Raw genomic sequence first — 9,845 nt, 5'->3', positions numbered from 1 at the left:
TCCCTTGGGAGATGTAGCTTCTCGAATAATGGGCAATGAATGAAGCAGTCTTTGCATATGGTGTCTGGTAAATGTATCTAGAAAGATATGCCCCCTCATTTGGGAAACACCCATCCACAATGAAGTGAGAAATAAAAATAAAGGGCATCTTATAAAATTATTACCTTGTCATTTAAGTCAACAGCGGTGATGCCATGATAGAAACCAGCAGTTGTGCCACATTGTTTTATCACTCTAATTACATCAAGAACACAGTAACTGTCTGGTAGAGATAAGATTAAGGGAAGCAGAGCCTTTATGAAATTTCCGATAGACAGCACCTGGATTTATGGACTAGTTTTGTCTTTGGACATTAAGTTCAATTACTTTTCTTTACTCTGAAGAGTTCTGTCACCAGAGAAATATCAGCTGGTTGATCCTTCATCACCCAGCCCAGCACCCACCCTCTCATCAGGCTGGCGCTCATCTGCCCAGACAAGGGTCTCCCTCTGGGGAACAGAGACTGTTTGTTTTCCTTTCCTCTGCTGCCTCCTCCTTTTTTTTTTTTTTTTTTCCTATCTTCCTGGAGTCTGAGCAGAAGAGTTACAGCCCTTCTTGCTGACTGAGAGGCTCAGGATCAAAGGATAATGAAATCATGAATGTCAGTGATAAAAGGGCTCTTTGAGATCATCTAATCTGGCCTCTTCACTCTACACTGGTGGAGACTAAGATTCACAGGTGATTACCCAAATCCCACAGCTGGAGCTGCAACCAGAACTTAGGTTTCTAGGCTCCTGCAGAAATATTAAATTCACTTTTGTCTCTCACACCAAACCTCTGCCCTTCCTTGGCTCACCTCCAGCGTGGGTTCAGCCACCCCTGCCCCAGAATCTGTGCCTGCCTTTAAAAGCTGATAACAACAGGTGCAAAGGGAAGTATAGGTCTTGAACTTCCATTCTGTGCTCCCTTTACCTCCTCCAGGTGGCTTTCTCAGTTCCTCTCTTCTCCTCCTTTTACTTCCTCTGAGATGAAGGGAAGGATGGCAAATTTTGGCTGCTGTGGCTCCTTCCTCTCTCCTTCCCTTTCTTCCTTTTTGCTGAAGTTGGAGAGACCAAAAATAATTTGGGAACAGCCCAGGTAGCCAAACGCAGATCTTCTCCAACCAGACTGCACAACTGAATCAGCCTAACAACTTTTAAAATCACAGATTCTTGGGTCCCTCCGGGGTCTACTAATAAGAAATCATGGGAATTAATGTATATGTAGTTTGTTTCCTATGGGCCTCTTGTGTGGCCGCCCAGCACCAATGAACAGATCATAGTTTGGAAACTGTGGAGACTGGAGTGTATAATATAGAAGTTGGCAATAAAAAAATCCCAGCTGCAGCTCATGTACTTCACTGTGGCCATGAACAAGTTACTTAACCTTCCTGAGACTTAGTTAGTCTATGGGAAAAATGGGCTTTTGGGCAAGGATAAATCGCAATGTGTATACATAGTTATGTACACATAATTGTTACATCATATGTATACAATAGACTTACCTGTGCCATACCACACATAACAATCCATGGCCAAGAAAAGGCAGCTGTTTGTATCCAGGACACTCTAGGTCTTCCGGTTAACACCCCATGGCTGAGTCCCTCCCAGGATGTCTCCTTCCCATCCTCTTCGTGTGGGCCGTGGGTAATGAAGGACCATCTTCCAGTGTCTGTTGTCAGTGAAAATCATAAATCAGTAAGATAACGGTGTTTCTGACCTTGAAAGCAGAATCTTTGTGACTTGCCTGTGAGGTATGTTCAATTTCTTGTTCTAGTCTGTAAGCACATGAGATAATATATACAAACAAGACCCTGGACATTGTGGCTGGATTCTACCCTGACCCGGTCCTGGACTGGGGTACTTCCAAAAGGGGTTTTATTCATTTGGAAAGCCAAGCAAATAGAAAAGGGAATTAAAAGGAAGAAAAACCCTTATTTCCAACAGGAGAACCACTACAGGAGCCTCTGTGACCTCTCAGTGATTTAGATCTTCTGCTTTCTCTTTCCTTTCCCTACCAGCCATTCAATGTGTAATATACAAAAGGGGCCTCCATTGTTTATGATTCATTCCTTCTTAACTCATTGCAATTTGCCTCTGCAATGCATTAAGGTCACCAATGACCTTCTAGTCACAAATGCAATAGCTTTACTATGATGTCATGGATATAAATTTGTTTCCTAAGAGATAGCATATTTTTCCCTAAATTAATTTAACAAACACTTATATAGGGCTTAGAATGTGTCAGGCAATGTTCTGAGTACTTTCCAAATATGAATTTATTTGTTTTATACCACAACCCACTGAGATAGTCTCTTTTTATGGAGGACACCGAAGTGCAGAGAGATTAGGTAACTTGCCCAAGGTTATATAGCTAGTAAAGTGGCAGAGCTGGAATTTAATCCGATATTAAATGGTGTCATACTGACTCTCAGAGCAAAGCCAACTCTGAACTCACACTTGACAAGGCTGGGGAGACTAGCCAGCTAACTATAAAGTTGTTGAACTTTTTCTTCCTGAGCTCGGGTATCTCTAGGAAGTGAGAAAGAAGCCCAACTCTTGCTCCATGGTGGTCACTGACATTATATTTGCTTCCTCTGCTGCACAGTGCCATTGTCAACACTACTCCTCCCTCATATACGAGGGTGTCGGTCAGTCCTATTTTGAGCAGGCTTCAAAGGTGACCTCCACAAATCTCTTCTCTACTGACCCCAAAAGAATCCCTCCGCAGGATTCAAGTCTACAGCATGTGGTGTAGAGTCTGCATAAGCATCTCAGAAGAATATCCCATCTCTGGTGCTGTAGATTAGCGGTGATTGGGTAACTGCCACTCACAGAATCTCCTCCTCCTCTGTCCCTTCAACCATAAGGAATCAAAGTCTCTCAAGTAACCCGGGCTAGTGGCACGTACATGTAATCCCAACACTTTGGGAGGCTGAGGTGGGTGGATTGCTTGAGGTCAGGAGTTTGGGACCAGCCTGGCCAACATGGCGAAACCCTGCCTCTGCTAAAAATACAAAAATTAGTCGGGTGTGGTGGCACACGCCTGTAATCCCAGCTTACTCGGGAGGCTGAGGCAGGAGAATCACTTGAAACTGGGATGCGGAGGTTGCAGCAAGCCCAGATCGCACCACTGTACTCCAGCCTGGGTGAAAGAGTGAGACTTCATCTCAAAACAAAAACAGAAACAGAAACAGAAACAAACAAACAAACAAAAAAACCAAAGTAGAGTGATCAGCTCGTCCCGGTTTACCCAGTGCTTTCCTGGCTTTAATCCTGAAAGTCCTGCATTTTAGGAACCCCCTCAGTTCTGGGGAAACTGGGATAAGCATTAATTAAAAATGCAAATTCAGAACTCTACCCAGATCTCCTAAATATAAAGTCTGGTAATTATTATTGTAGTGGACTGTTTTTTTAGGGGTTTAGCCTGACATATCTGGATTCTAATTCAAACTACCAGTGACCATTTGTATGACTTGGAGCCTGTTAATCTCTTAAGATTTAGTCTTCTATCTGAAAGATAATAAAATGTCATAGTATTGTCATGAGGAATAATATTATGACATGGATAAAGAGCTTACACAGAGTACTTGGAAAATTACAGGGAATCAATAAATATTACTCACATATCCATATAACCCATAGACATATTTCTCCTTCATTTGAGGCAGTATCAAGTTTCCATATAGCTATGTATTAAATGAAATTTAAACACTCTGGGATCATCAAAGCCCAGGTGGTCTCCATAGATCTTTCTGAAATGCCTCACCAAAAAGCAATTTATTAGAACAGCACGCTATGTGCATTTTTTGTTGGCTTTTCTCAGTATCTGTCCTATGGTGCCATGCACTCTTTAAAGAAAAAAAATCTAAGTAGAATTGAAACTCCTGGTCAACAGGAATCACCAAAGAGAAAGAATCTGTACTTCAAATACTAAACAATTGTAGACATAGAGAATGAGAGTACTCAGCTATTAGTATGTCAGTTCTGTCATCAAAAGAATTTTTAAAAGAACAAGTTAAACACAGAATAGTCTAAGAGATCAATCAATGAGTGAGAAAGAAATAATGGAAAGAAGAAAGAGGAGGATGAATAGTAGGATGAGGAGGATTCAGATGAGAATCAGAAAACATTATCCTGGGTAAAGGCTTCCTCACTAAGGTAGTAAGAACGATATCTGTAATGAACACCAGAGCTACATTCGTGCTGTTTTGTTTTGAAACAGGGTCTAGCTCTGTTGCCCAGGCTGGAGTGCAGTGACGTGATCATAGCTCACTGAAGGCTTGAACTTCTAGGCTGAAGTGATCCTCCTGTCTTGCTATGTTGCCCAGGTTGGTCTCAAATTCCTGGCCTCAAGCCATCCTCCCTCCTCAGCCTCCCCAAGCACTGGGATTACTGACATGAGCCACTGCGCCAGCCCCAGAGATACATTTTAAGTATACTTGTATATTGCACATTGTTTGCTGTCCATATTTCTTGTATATAACTATAACTGTTAACTGTTAATTCATTTTTCTGATTCATACCATAGCATAGAGATTTTCTCAATTGCTCTTCATGTTGTTATAAAGGCCATAGTTAAAATAATTGCTTTCCAAAAAATCACATTATGTATGTTTCTATTTATTCGCTCTTCTCACACTGTTATTTACATACAGAGCTATGACCAACTTGGGAAAATCCTCAAAGGCAAGGTTTCATTCGCTTTTGTGCTTCCTGAGCTCAGCACAGGCTTTGGCACGTAGTAGGTACTTAATATTCCTAATGTATTTGATTTACTTGAGTTGAAAATGATGTCTGAACATTCTCTTCTAGTACCCAGAGTTGACAGATGGGTGCAGTGGGGAGGCGGTGATCTCATTTGTAATGGAGGATCTGAGCAGTCACCCCTTTCAGAAGATGCCAGGAAGACAAGAGAGATCGAAAACATTGACTAAAGGTAAATGTAAGTCCTCTGTGCAATTCTAACTGTGTGATTCAGGCATTCTTAGAACGTACACCCTCACACTGAAAAAAACAAATTAGATGACCTTTACTAAATGTGAGTTTCTAGTATGCAGCCTTTCCACCAGTTAATTTCTTGAACACAGCATCTTCATTCATTATTTTAAAAGTCACAGAACTGAAATTCCCATGAATCTCAGAGAAAATGTGTGACTCTTACTAGTTTTGCAACTCTAGGCAAGTTTGGTGGTGTTTCTGAGCCTGAATTTCCTCATCTCCTGAAAAGGGATTATACTTATACCTACTCATGGGGTTATTGTGAGAATCAAGCAATATCAAGAATGTAAATATTTTAGCAAATAGCCTTGCCCACAGTGAGTGTTCAAACAATTGAAGAAGAAGGAGGAGGAGGCTAGAGAGGGGAGGAGAAGGAGAAACTAGTGTCTAGAAAGATTAAATGAAGCAGTTATATCACCCTGCTTGGATCTGTCACATAGTAGGTCCCCAATAAATGTTCGTTTCCTTCCACACCCTGTGGGTGTTCAGTGAAGTATTGCTGAACTGCTGAATAGTGATCCCTCAATCAATCAATAGCTGAATTAATGAATATTTGACTTGGAATTAAGCGGTTCTATTTTAGACAGTTTTCTGAGTAAGCAAGTTCTTTGGTGATTTTTTGACCTTACTATGTGAAACCTCCTCCAGACTGAAGGTTTCCAACGTTCTTTCTTCAAACTTCCCTCTAAGTTTTTCTATGTGACACTTTGGGTTATAAATGTAATAAGTGATGCCAATATCTTGCATTGCCAGGTGACTAGAAGATTCTCTGAATAGACAGTACCAGTCCCTTTTCAGTGTTGCAGAGTGGGAGAAATATTCAGGAGCAGGGTCAGTCACTTGATGAAGCTGCAGGTGAGCCAAAGCTGAAAGGAATGGACAATCTTGAGGCTGGAGATAATCCATGCGAGTGATGCTTAGAAAGCAAGCCTGGAGATGGAGGTGGCCACATTCTGCCCACATGCAGCCTAAAAAGGAAGGTCCTTCCCGAATCCCTCCTCACCTTCCTTCTTCCCTGTATTCAATGAATGTTTATTCCCGATATGCATGGCCCTCAGGATACAGTAGTGATAAGACATAGCTCCTGTCCTCATGCAGACCTCTAGTCTAGCTGTGCCTGCATCCTCAAGCCAAATGTATCTGCCACTGCCTCTAACCTCAGATCTGAGCAGATGCTGTTTGGCTCATCTTCATGTCTTTTAAAAAGATCTTTATATTTTGAAATAATTTTAGATTGACAGAAGCACTACAAAAACACTACAAATAATTGATGTATACTCTTCACTCAAATTCCCCCAATTTTAAAATTTTACTACTGTGGCTTTATCATCTACATACAACATATTCTAAAGCCTTTGGGAGTAATTTGCAGACATGAGGCTCCTTTACATCTAAGTACTTCTGTATGTATTTTATCAGTGCAAAGGCATTCTCTTATATAACCATAGTACCATTCTCAAAACCAGCAAACTAATGTTAATGGAATATTATCTAATTTACAGACCGTAGTCAAATTTAGTCAATTATCCCACTAGTGTCCTTCGTAGCAAAAGAAAAAAAATTGGGTCCAGAATCCAAACTAGGGACCCACATTGCTTTTAGTTGTTATGTCTTTCTAGTCTTCTTTAACCTGAAAGAGTTCCTCAATCTTCTTTTGTCTTTCATGACCTTCATATCTTTAAGAGCACAGGCCAGTTGTTTGGTAGATAGTCCCTCAATGCAGGGTTGTCTAATGTTTCTTTATGATTTGGTTCAAGTTGTGCATTTTTGGTGAAGTAGCACAGAAATGATGCTGTGTTCTCAGGATATCATATCAGGAGGCATGTAATAGACTATTGTCCCAGGATTGTGATGTTAACTTTGATCACTTGGCTAAGGTGTTTTCTCTTAGCTTTCTCTACTGCGAAGGTATGATTTTTCTTCTTGTAATTTTTAAATGCTTGGTAAATAGGTACTCTGAGACTATGTAGACATTCTATTTCTCATCAAAATTTCACTAATTAAATTTAGCACCCATTGATGAGTCTTGCCTGAAAAATTTATTACTCTAGGTGGTTGCCAAATGGTAATTTTCTGATTTCATCATACTCTATTTATTACCTGGAATTCTACTCTAAGAAAAGAGCAAAAGAGCTTTCTGTTCTTCATTATTTATGTATACAGCAGGTCCTTAAATACCATCGTTTTGTTCAACATTGTTTTATTGTAACATTGATGAGAAAAAAAACATCTCTTCCCAGTGGGGCCACTGTGTGTGTGGAGTTTGCATTTTCTCCCCACATCTGCATGGGTTTTCTCTGGGTACTCCAGTTTCCTCCCACAACCTGAAGATGCGCACATGAAGTTAGTTGGCATGTCTACACCATCCCAGTCTGGGAGAGTCTGGGTGTGGGTGTGGGTGTGAGCGTACCCTATGATGAGTCAGGAGGCCACCCCATCACAGGGTGCTCAAGGTTCCTTCCTTGCACTCTGAGCTGCTGGGATAGGCTCTGGTCATCCACAACCCTGAACTGGAATAATTAGGTAAATAACTATCTTACTTGTTTTTTATTAATCTTTCTTAAATGCATGTATGGCCCACATACACTTCAATGTTTAATATTAGATGTGTTTGGGGTCTTTATTTAGAAGTTTGACAATGTTTCTGTGACTAGAAACATGCCATAGAAAATTAACTCTTGTTTATATCAATTAGCCTATAGTAAAACTGGTTTCTTTACATGACGTTTTACCTAAGGTCACAATATCCAAGAATCTGTTGACAATGTTAAATGAGGGCTTAACATCTGTATGTGGATGTGTCTAATATAATGTATAAATATACTGATACACATAAAAACATGCACATGCACACAAACACACACACACATCAGCACAAATCACCAAAAACATAGTGATTAAAACCACACAAATGGACTATCTTAAAGTTCTAGAAATCAGAAGTACAAAGTGAGTCTTACTGGGCTAAACTCAAGGCATCAGCAGGCCTGCATGCCTTTTGCAGGCTCTAGGGAGAAGCCATTTCTTGCCTTTTTCAGCTCCCAGAGGCTGTCTACACTCCTTGGCTCATGGCTCCCTTCCGGAAGTCACATCTCTCCAACCTTTGTCTTCATCATCACATCTCCTTCTCTGACTCTCCTCCCTCCCTCTTTCACTTATAAGGACTCTTGTGATTACGTTGTTCCTGCCTGGATAATCCAGAAAAATCTCTTACTCAAAATCCTTAACTTGATCGTGTCTGCAAAGTCCCTTTTACCATGTAACATACTAAGGTCAACATATTCACAAGTTCTAGGGATTAGGACATGGACAATTTGGGGGACCTTTATTCTGTCTACTACAATCAGTATGAACTCATGAAGTCTTATTTTATTCGACGAATTTTAATCGGCTGCATTATTTATTTTGCCTCTCAAATTGTCAGAGTTGTGGTCAGTGGCAACTCTAATTTGCCCCCCTGCTCCTTTGTTCTTTTGAACTGCCCCATCATTCTTTGAGCACTTCCATGCTTTTTGGCACAAGATGTTCTAGATTCCACTTGTACCTTCCCTGCCCAGTCCTGGAGTGAGCCATTTCCTGAGAAGCTCTGCTTTCTATTATTGAAGAATAATATTTAGATGCAAAGATCTAGACATTTGGTATGTTCATTGCTAAAGGGGTCTCTCATTGGATAAAGCTAGGAAATGTGTGTTTATATGTGCATGTTTTGTGAATATACATGTATATATACACACATGTGTATATGTATATGTAGATGTAAATATCCATATATATATATAAACACACACAGTTATACCCCCTCTGTTTGTCTGTGTGTCTGTGTGTAGTTTACATTTTCTCCCCTCTTCTGCATGGGTTTTCTCTGGGTACTCCGGTTTCCTCTCACATCCTGAAGATGTACACATGAAGTTAGTTGGCGTGTCTATATCATCTACTTATTTCTAAGTATATCTCTGTATATAAAAAGTTATGAGTTCATGCTGATACTGCCAATTCCAATCCAACACCACAGGATTTATTCTAGCCTTCTCCATTTCTATATTTCTAACTCCCTTCTCTGACATTAAGAACTCTAGCTCTCATTATCCATAACATATTTTACATCTTTGTTCAACCTTAAAAATATTTACAGTAGTTTTTGCAATTGCTAGCCCATACTCCTGTGTAAGCAGATCTATTAAACTACAGTTCAGTATTTGTTTATGGTTCTTTATGTCATTAGCTGGAAGGTATACAGTCAAAATATGGAATTCAAAGTTTCCTTGGGGTTAATTCTCCATCTCTGCATTCAGTGCCATTGGGTCTCCACACTCCTTTGATCTTGTTTTCCGCAACATGAATGACCATTTCACTTCGCCAAGCAAGTGTTGATCAAAAACTGCAAATCAATTGGAAAGCCTTCCTGTTGGAGTCAGCCTGTGTGATAGCTTCCTTACAGCCATTTTTATTTCATCTTAAATTGTTTTCTTTTCTCTGGGTCCCTCCAATCAAAATAAATGGAGCATAAGGGTATGACAGTGACCTCTCACCATTCTAAACTTCCATGGAGCCTTCCAGATAAAGCATGTAAAGCTTTGTAAAGTCAATGAAAACAACCCCCTGGCTACAGAAAAGTGGCAAAGCCCATTAAAAGGATGAGCAAAAAGAAGCTGAAGCCATGCAGTCGTGTTCCTTGCAATTCTACCATTTTGGGTTCTCCCAATAGCAGTAATATTTTGTTTACCTATCTATAATGTCTAGGATTTCTGCTTGATCTTTGCAACATCCATTGAGCATAAGGAGGTGGATGTTACTTTTCCCATCTTATCAAAGAGAAAATTGAGGTTC

This window comes from Hylobates moloch, unplaced genomic scaffold (assembly GCF_009828535.3).
Source record: "Hylobates moloch isolate HMO894 unplaced genomic scaffold, HMol_V3 SCAFFOLD_14, whole genome shotgun sequence".
In the NCBI taxonomy this organism is placed as follows: Eukaryota; Metazoa; Chordata; class Mammalia; order Primates; family Hylobatidae; genus Hylobates; species Hylobates moloch.
The sequence above is the reverse complement of the archived record's forward strand: the minus strand, read 5'-3'. Positions refer to the sequence as shown.